The sequence below is a fragment of the Astatotilapia calliptera genome, chromosome 10, assembly GCF_900246225.1.
Source record: "Astatotilapia calliptera chromosome 10, fAstCal1.2, whole genome shotgun sequence".
NCBI classification, from domain to species: Eukaryota; Metazoa; Chordata; class Actinopteri; order Cichliformes; family Cichlidae; genus Astatotilapia; species Astatotilapia calliptera.
The window spans coordinates 29,279,688-29,289,179 of record NC_039311.1 but is presented as its reverse complement, the minus strand read 5'-3'; the positions used below and the strand labels follow the sequence as shown (position 1 = coordinate 29,289,179).

The following is a 9,492-nucleotide window of genomic DNA, read 5'->3' as shown; positions in this document are numbered from 1 at the left end:
ATAATTAACCACCACAGCTGATAGATCTTCAGGAAAGCTGAATTTGTTTTATTGGAGTTGTACTGTGGAACAGGTCTTCCCCTGAACAGTGTGAAACACGCAGTCATACAAAAGTAAGAAAAGTACATAGTTTTCTAATATCTTTTCAGGTAGCACATTAAATTAAAATCCATCCACAGCATTCAAACTGTGATATATTTAATCACACCCTAGCGTTTTCATCATCATATTTCTTTAATGAACCCTTACTCCTTTATCTTTGTGCTCTCAGTTGTATGGCAACACATATTCGGCATTTTTTTTTTTCTTGCGTGTTTGCAACAGATGAGAGACTCCATTCTCAATAAAACATAAAATCGGCAACTTGAAACAACCCAAGTTTTTATTTTTTTCCGATTTCTTAATGAAATTGATTTTACATACGATGCAAAGTTTTCTTTCTTATTTTATTATGATTTCCTGTTGGATTCTTTCACACCTAACTGCTCTAATGCTAAAGTGTTTGTTTTCTTCTTCTTCTGGCTGCTCCAGAAGAAGCAGCTTGAGGTTGACATATCAGATCATCTGCCCCCATCTCACCTAATCCATATCCTCGTCTTTGACGCCAACCCTCTACACGTCCGCCTTCACTACCTCCTCTGCAGTCTTATTTCCCTCCTGCCTGGCAGCTCCATATTCAACATCCTTTGTCCAGTACTTGCACTATCCCTCCTCTGTACATGTCCAAACCATCTCAGCCTTCTCTTTGTAACTTTGTCTGAGCTGTCACTCTGATTTACTCATTTCTAATCCTTTCATTCCTGATGTAAATCTTCAGCTCTGCCTCCCGGCAGTGCTACCATTTCAAAACTGTACATCAGAGTAGGCCTCACTACCATCTTGTAAACCTTCCCTTTCACTCTTTTTGCTATCCTTTAGCCAAAAATCACCCCTGACAGTCATCTACGCCCACCTCCTCGACTCTGCCTGTGCTCTCTTCCTCACCTCTCTTGTGCATTGTCTAATGGCTGTTGGTTTGCATGGTTGACCCGTTGTATTTAAACTTACCCATGCAACCTAACTACCTTCACTACCTGCAAGTGTTACAAAATAAATTCACTCCCATTACTTTAGCATTAAAAAAAAGTACCCACCCCCCTCAAACTGCATCTGTTTGGTGCTTTAAGCACCTGAGAGTTGCTCATCAGGTAGCTGCACAGCATGAAAACATACTTCCATTAGGGACACAAATAAAAATGCTGTGCACAAATGACATTACCTTTCAAAATATGACACCTGAAATTTTTCATATGATGAAATGTTGATCTACAGTTTCACTTACGTAATAGGAGTAAAGGGCATAAGGGCAACATGGTTCAGCTAACATGTCTAAGGCTTATGTTTCTTGTACAACCGTGGCACATATTTGCAATGAATGAGCCAAGTGTTACTGCAGTGTTTAAGCTTTAGTAGTTAGTCCAGGTTGCATTCACTGGGTTTTGATTATGATCTACTGTCTTGTTTTTATCATTCTCTTTCCTTTTCAGGAGCATCATGCTCCTCTGTTTCTTGTGGATTTTCCTGCATTTTGAACCTGTGAAGACAGCACTTACATCACAGGATACAGTAGAAACAGAACACAAAAACAGCTCTTTGGTAGTTATTAGCAGAGGGAAGAAAGTTTGCGCTTGCATTTCAAACATTACAACTCACAGAGCCTCCCGGAATTTAAATCAGCAAATTTTCGGCTACCCAGATTCTTTTATGTAAATTAAAAAAACTGCAGTAAACCCCTTAAATGCTTTTAAAAGAGGACTGCTGATGTCCTTTCCACATCACTCACATGTCAAACAGCAAATATCCACAATGCTAAACTTCATCAGTAGAAAAATATACATTGGCTAGGTATTCTTCTCCTCTACATTTAAAATATAGTTGGAAAATATCAATAATAAACAAAAACGGGCAGTTGGAGCCAAATTCAAGGGAAACTGAGTGAATGGAAACTCTGCAGTCCGAAAGTTTAGGGATGCATTTCCTCTGTTTCTTCTTCTAGAGGGCATTCTTGATGAAATCCAGCCTTACTTGTTCAGGCACAGGAAGTGGTGTGGAATCACAGAGTGGTGCGCAGCAGCCGAATGGCTCGCTGGTAAAGCTGTTGGACAACTGACACCAGATTCCTAAAGGAGAAAAGACTGAGTTTGAAAAAAAAAAACCAGGATGGAGAGAGAATCGCTCCAAAATTTAGTGTAGATTCACTTCTTTAACACTACGTCGTACATACTGGTGACCTGTGCTGCTCTTTCAGATCTACCATCTGAACATCTGTGTGATTTTTAAATAGATATACAAATTGTCATGACCAGTGACCACTGATCAGTAGTCACGAGTACCATTCACAGAGAGTTGGCTGCAATCACACCATTGTAGGATGGTGAAAGATGTACCCTTTGGCCCCCTCCTCGATTCAGAGATGGTCTTTCCCTTTTCACGTAAATGGCCTCCTTGACTGTCCGCTCAAACCAGCGTTCCTCCCTGTCCAGGATGTGCACATCCTCACCACTGAAAGAGTGTCCACTGCCCTGTAGATGTAAATAGACTGCAGAGTCCTGGCCTGACGAGGTAGCTCTTCTGTGTTCTGCTATCCGCTTAGCCAGAGGTAGTTTGGTTTCCTCGATGTATAAAACACGGTTTACAATTTGCATATTAATTATCATGACACTGACCTCACAGTGCATTGCTAGTCAGTGGGCTGGTTTCAGTCATTATGCAAATGTAGTTTATAAGGTTGGAAACCTGCAGTCAGCAGAGACTGAAGAAGTCACATGGATGAGTGACGAAACGTTTTCCTACTGAAACCGCTACGTCCAGATCAACAGAATCAACCTTTTGTGATTTCCTTACCTGGATGATTGAGCATAGTTGTTAACAAAATTCTAACGATACCATCTGAATGTCACAGATATTTAGACTCATCAGACCAGGCAACATTTTTCATCTTCTGCTGCTTCAAGATTCAAAGTGTTGTGCCTTTCGGGATGCTTTGCAAACCTTTGTTGTGATGAGTAGTTAGTCACGTTACTGTTGCCTCCCAATCAGCTTGTAGCAGTCTGGCCTTTTCCTCTGTCTGATATCAACAAGGCATTTACCCCTGCTTTTTCAGACCATTCTCTGTAAAGTCTAGACACGGTTTTGAGTTAAAATCCCAGTGGATCAGTAGTTTCTGAAATAGTCTGACAGCAGCAACCATATCATTCACCTTCAGAGTGACTTAAATCACCTTTTGTCTCCATTTTACTGTGCGCAGAATGCTGCTGCTATGTGATTGGGCGATCAAATATTTGCAGTGATGAGCAGTGAGTAAACAGTGAGTGTATGTTTTATGGATACTCACTGATGCAATCCTGCGGACCACCAAGCGTCTTTGTCTTTCCTTTGCCTTATTCCCCCCCTTCCTTTAGCAGTCCAGCATGAAGGCAGTTTATAGCTTAAGCAACTATTTTATTCAGACCCACAGTGGAGTGAAGATTACTTATTTACTTTTTTGTGTGTTTCTTTAGAGATTAGTCTGGATTAGAAACTGAGCCTACAGCTTAGCTGCTTCTAGCACAGGCTATAAGGGGTGAATCAAAGATTAAGCAAAATCCTTTGACATAATGATTAATATGTAAAGCTTGAACTTTTAATTGCATTCCTCTCCCTCATTTCCTGTCATTTAGCTACTGTCTGGTTGTTGTAAAGCCATAAACATGATTAAAAACATTATTTAAAAAAATATGCATGAGGTTACTCCGCTGTTTTTCATCTATATCAGGGGTCAGCAACCTTTAACACCCAAAGAGCCATTTGGACGCGATTTCCACGCAAAAGAAAACACTGGGAGCCGCAAATACTTTTTGACATCTAAAATGAAGATAACACTGTATATATTGTTTTTTTACCTTTATGCTTTGTGTAAACAATTAAGGTGTGTTGCTTAAATCCATGAAGTACAGAGAAAATTACATTTTATTTATGTAATTAACACATTTTGAACTCTTAAAGAAATATAACAAAAGGAAAGACACCCAGCTGAACTAAAATAATCCATGTAGGAAACAAAAACTGTTGTGAGCCGCCACCCTTATATCGCCTTTGGGCTTTTGGAGCCTTGACTTGACTTTTAAAAAAATGATTGGGAATAATTAGCACAGACGTTAAGGCGCCTTGTCGCCTTAACGTCTGTGTTATCTATGCTGTTGTGTTGGTATGTATTGGGCTGTGCGCTTTAACACCGGCTGTATATATACCGGCTGTAAATATGCTCTCTCTGTATAGAGAGAGCATATTTCTCCTGTTTTGGCTTCCCTTCACTGGTTTCCTGTTAAATCCAGAATTGAATTCAAAATCCTGCTCCTCACATACAAGGTCTTAAATAATCAGGCCCCATCTTATTGTAATGACCTTGTAGTACCATATCATCCTATTAGAGCACTTCGCTCTCGCTCTGCAGGCCTACTTGTTGTTCCTAGAGTATTTAAAAGTAGAATGGGAGGCAGAGCCTTCAGTTTTCAGGCCCCTCTTCTGTGGAACCAGCTTCCAGTTTGGATTCGGGAGACAGACACTATCTCTACTTTTAAGATTAGGCTTAAAAATGTCCTTTTTGCTAAAGCATATAGTTAGGGCTGGACCAGGTGACCCTGAATCCTCCCTTAGTTATGCTGCAATAGACGTAGGCTGCCGGGGGATTCCCATGATGCATTGAGTTTTTCCTTTCCAGTCACCTTTCTCACTCACTATGTATTAATAGACCTCTCTGCATTGAATCATATCTGTTATTAACCTCTGTCTCTCTTCCATAGCATGTCTTCTATCCTGTCTTCCTTCTCTCACCCCAAGCAGTCGCAGCAGATGGCCCCGCCCCTCCCTGAGCCTGGTTCTGCTGGAGGTTTCTTCCTGTTAAAAGGGAGTTTTTCCTTCCCACTGTCGCCAAAGTGCTTGCTCATCGGGGGTCATATGATTGTTGGGTTTTTCTCTGTATCTATGAAGCGCCTTGAGGCGACTTTTGTTGTGATTTGGAGCTATCTAAATAAAATTGAATTGAATTGAATTGAATATACATACAGCAACCGTGTGTGAAAGGTAGTCAATAAAGAGATGCTGAAAAGCATGTTCATGGAAACATCGTCGGGTCTGCCGTGATATGTTTACAACGGGACTTCTGCTCCTGAACCTCTGCGCACAGCGTCTGCAAATCGGGGCTGTACGAAGTCACTTTCATCTTTACGCAGAACTGTAAGCTGTCGTCTGTGAGGCGTGAGCGGTGTTTGTTTTTAACATAGTTCACGGTGGAGAACAGCTGCTGACATAATGTGGATCCGAACATCCAGAATTGTCTTACCTGGGGTTGAAAGTCTCGATAAATGCATGGCGTTTCGGTGGGTATATCGGCTTCCGCAAGTGTGACGCTTATTTTGAGCGATCAAAAAAAATAATAGAATATAATTTTATATTTATATTTCAATATCACAATAATCTTCCAGTTTAGAACTACAAGTTAAAAAAGTACTAACAGAAATAAAATACACTTCAGCTACTTACTTAAAAAAAAATATATATATTTTCCCAAACCACGCAGAGCCGCACTAAAAGGACTAAAGAGCCGCATGCGGCTCCGGAGCCACAGGTTGCCGACCCCTGATCTATATGAAAACGCAGACTTACCGAGCTCCGGCAGAGAAGCAGTTGTTGCGGTTTGGATGGAGGCAGAAGAGCGAGGCCACGCAGTAAACACAGCACAACAACATGGACAGCAGGCGCCTCTTTAAAGACATCTTCAGTCTGGCAAAACACAGAAGCAACAGGTAACACTTGAAAACTTGGCATTCACCTCCAATATGCTGTTTACACACGGGGTTAAAAATTGCAACAAAAAAAGTAACATTATTATTATTATTACATTATAAAGTGTTTCTTCTTTAGAGACTCTAAGCTTGTAAAACCTGTTCAAATATCTAATCTTCAATGCTACATTCTATAATTCATTCAGGTATTACGGGTTGTACGGAAGCCCCAAATGCAATTTCATTGTTCTCTGACAATGACAATAAATAAATAAATATAAATAAAAATAAATAAATAAATATTAAATGATGGAGGGAGTGTGAAAAAATATATGTGACAAATGTTATATCATGAGCTTAATGCAGGAATTCAAAGTCTACTGAAGGTCACACTGTTGTGTATTAGCCCAAAATCCCCTGTCCTCCATCATCCTGACAGCATCACTCACACAACACCATCCTAACCTTAAGAGTTGTTCTCAGAAGAAATCTTTACTGACAGACTGATATTCCAAAATTTAGAAAATCCTTGCTTTGGTTGAAAACAAAAAAAACTCTGAAACTCCTTCAAATCAAACCCCAGATGGAGAAAATCCCTCGCTGTGACTGTAGGAGTATAAACACAATCAGAGCTCCCTGGGCGGGAGGGCTGCTGGGCACTGGGCACAATTACTGCTGACCCACGCTTTGTTTTTGAACGGTCCTGAAAGGTCTAGCAGGAGTGAATAACATTCTCACATTGTGTGTGTGTTGGAGCTATTTTAGTGTGTTGAGAGGGAGGGTTGCATGTGATAAAAGAGAGATTCTTTCCCCTCAGGTTGCTGTGGACTAAGCTAGTTGAACCTGTGTCCTGCTGGTGTGGGCTCACAGACGAGGTGTGACAGCAATCAGGCTGGACTGACATATTCAAATCAGGTTTTGAAGAGTACATATAAATAGTTTTACAGGACTCCTGTCCTGATCTCTCTGTTAGCTTCATTTGTCATGTATAACAGGAGACTGTTCACACTGGACATATGGAAGTTGTAAGATGATGATTTTAGAATCACTGATTTGTCGGCCTTGGAAGTATCAACAGAGGCTTTTGAGGATAACAAAACAGTATAGACCCAGTGATTGTGTCACATTAGGAACTCTGCACTGCTATTGGTTCTCTGTTCTGATCCTGCAGGAGGTTTGCAACTGTGTCTACGGGCTCTTATGTCTGTCACATGTACTTAGTGTAAATATGCGCTCATCTGTGAAGAGAACAAGGTGCCAGTGGCACACCTGCCAGTTCTGGTGTTCTCTGGTTGATGCCAGACAAGCTGCTCACAGACCAGTATGATGCAAAGGTCCCGCTAAAGGATGCTGGGACCACAAGCCAAGCTTATGCAGTTAGTTTCCTACAGTTTGGTTAGAAACATTCCCATGAGTAGCCCACTGCCGGTCATTTTGTAGGCCTCTGACAGTGTGCCTATGTTCTTCCTTGCACATAAGAGCAGATATGGGTCTAGGCCTAGCCTTGTTGCCTTGTGTATTTATTGTTTGAGTCTCCCCTTTCTCTTTGTTTTTACTGTGTATGCCCTTGTTCTGTCTTCCTTGATCCCACAATTTAATTCTTTCTTGCCCCATTCCCATCTTTTTCTTAGACTTTGTTTATTTTCTCTTTTGTCATCAATAACGTGCTTTTTTTCATTAAAACTGTCTGAAACTCATTGCCTGCTATACAATGACGAGGCCACAAGCAAAAAGCAAAATTAGAAAGAAAAAAAAATCACTAGGAATAAGAAAAGAGCAATGGTCTTTGGTCACTGCTTGTGAAACCATTCCCCCTTTTGGGGGTTGGCTTCTTGTTGCTTCTGTGGCACACCTGTCATTAATTTCATTTACATTAAAAGCAGGTGAAGTGGATTCATACTGGTTTATGCTCCCTAGCTGGACAGATCCCTTTATCCCTGAAGCTTAACCAAACATTAATTTTCATCTTCCTGGATATGAATGTCAGCATGTAAATGTAACATGCAATAGATAAAACAGGAGCTTCAATAAAGAGGCCACAACAGATTGTAGGTTAACTGATTATAATTAATAAAATGTATATTAAACACTTAACTTTCTTATTTCTTAAGAGTTATCAAAGTCCTTTGTTTTCCAGCCAGAACTCCAATAAACCAAACTAATAATCTGCAGAATGAAGCCCAGCAGCAGTCTTCACACCTGCTGGCAATCAACCTACTTCTCAGTTTGTGCCTCTTATCTGATTGGCTGTTGCCTCCTGTCCAGTTCCCAGTTTTCCCAAGTCACAGCAACATTTTCCTGTTAGCAGAAAACACAGGGTACTCATCAGTATAAAAGGAATTTGATTAGTTTTGCAAAAACCATAAACAAAATCTGACTTGAAAAGTCTTTGGTGCTAAAGTTGTAAAAAATTGCAAGAAAAAGTAATAAAAATAGTTTGAAGTGTTACAAGACAGGCTGAATGTAAAACTCTGTACTAAAAATTTCATTGCAATCTATCCAACAGTCACCTTGTTGTAGTCTAGACCGAAGGGGTGGATGGATCAGCTGATGTAAATATTTCATTGCATGCACGGTACCCCCCCCTTCATCCCACACCCCAAAAACATGCATGGCCCTTGGTGGACAAACAAAGAAGCAAATACTTGCATACTAGCAAATACTGCACAGTTGTGAAAAATAAACTATGGAGTCACTTTTTTTATTTTGATGTTTTCCCTCTCTAAAAACTCTGTTGAGTAAGGTGAAAGCTCAAGTGGGGTGCTGTTTCTGGTGACTGATAATATGTCAGTAATTGTTTTTTTGTTTTGTTTTGGTTTTTTTGCGTAAGGAGACAAGATTTATTCCATCCATATATTCTGGCACTGTCAGGGTTGGTTGAAGGAGGACTCAAATGCATGACTTTCTGAATGGAAAAACCGTGTTTACCATGAAAAGAAACTATGAAACAGTGCCAATAATCCACAGTGCATGCGTTCCTAATCTGGATGCCATGATTCTTCTCGTTGATACGTGGTGATGCTTTGTCCTCCTTGGTGCCTATGTACAACAGTGTGCTGCTCCCACCACACATTTCCGCAATCTACCTAGAAACAAGAGATGCCGCAGTGAGTACAGTCCCATCCACCGGCTGACAAAAAACACTCTAACCATTCCAACAGGAGATGAAAACACAGTGATATGAGTTTGAGAACTAACTGCATAACAATCCCAACTGCCACTCCACTGTTCTCTTAAGTAGGCCTCCTTGATTAGGCAGATCGTCAACAGGTGAGTGATTAATCCCAGGTGTGGCTGGCTCAAAGGCAGGAGACTCTACAGGCCTGGCGTTGCAGCTAAACTAACACACCACAACACACACACACAAACGTTTACACAGGGAAACGAGGGACCAGGAGCATATCACACCAACAAACACATGAACCTGACGCATGACCAAAAATGACACATGAGCCCCTGACACACACGGAGATGCAGAGGCACATTGGCGACATAGATTATCCACTTCATTCCAATCAAGAAAACACTGATGCCCATCTTCTTTTTGTTTTTCAAGAACCTTTCAAATTTATTCTCTTCTATTAGGTAATAATATGTTCTGCATATTCGCTGAGACAGAGCGAAACGCAAAGCACAAGCAATGTATGAACAAAAGTGAGTGAATGCAGCTTAGTAAGGCATTTATGGAGAC

General features: G+C 40.7%; 1 long non-coding RNA gene across 1 annotated transcript; it reads right to left on the bottom strand.

Annotated features, from left to right (window-relative positions):
* Nucleotides 1-42: 42 nt before the first annotated feature.
* Nucleotides 43-9,007, bottom strand: LOC113031273 (uncharacterized). The gene is made up of 3 exons (XR_003273706.1): nt 8,020-9,007; nt 5,683-5,799; nt 43-2,159 (listed from the first exon to the last, which is right to left on the bottom strand). It is a non-coding gene; the product is annotated as an uncharacterized LOC113031273 (long non-coding RNA).
* Between the last annotated feature and the right edge of the window lie 485 nt (nt 9,008-9,492).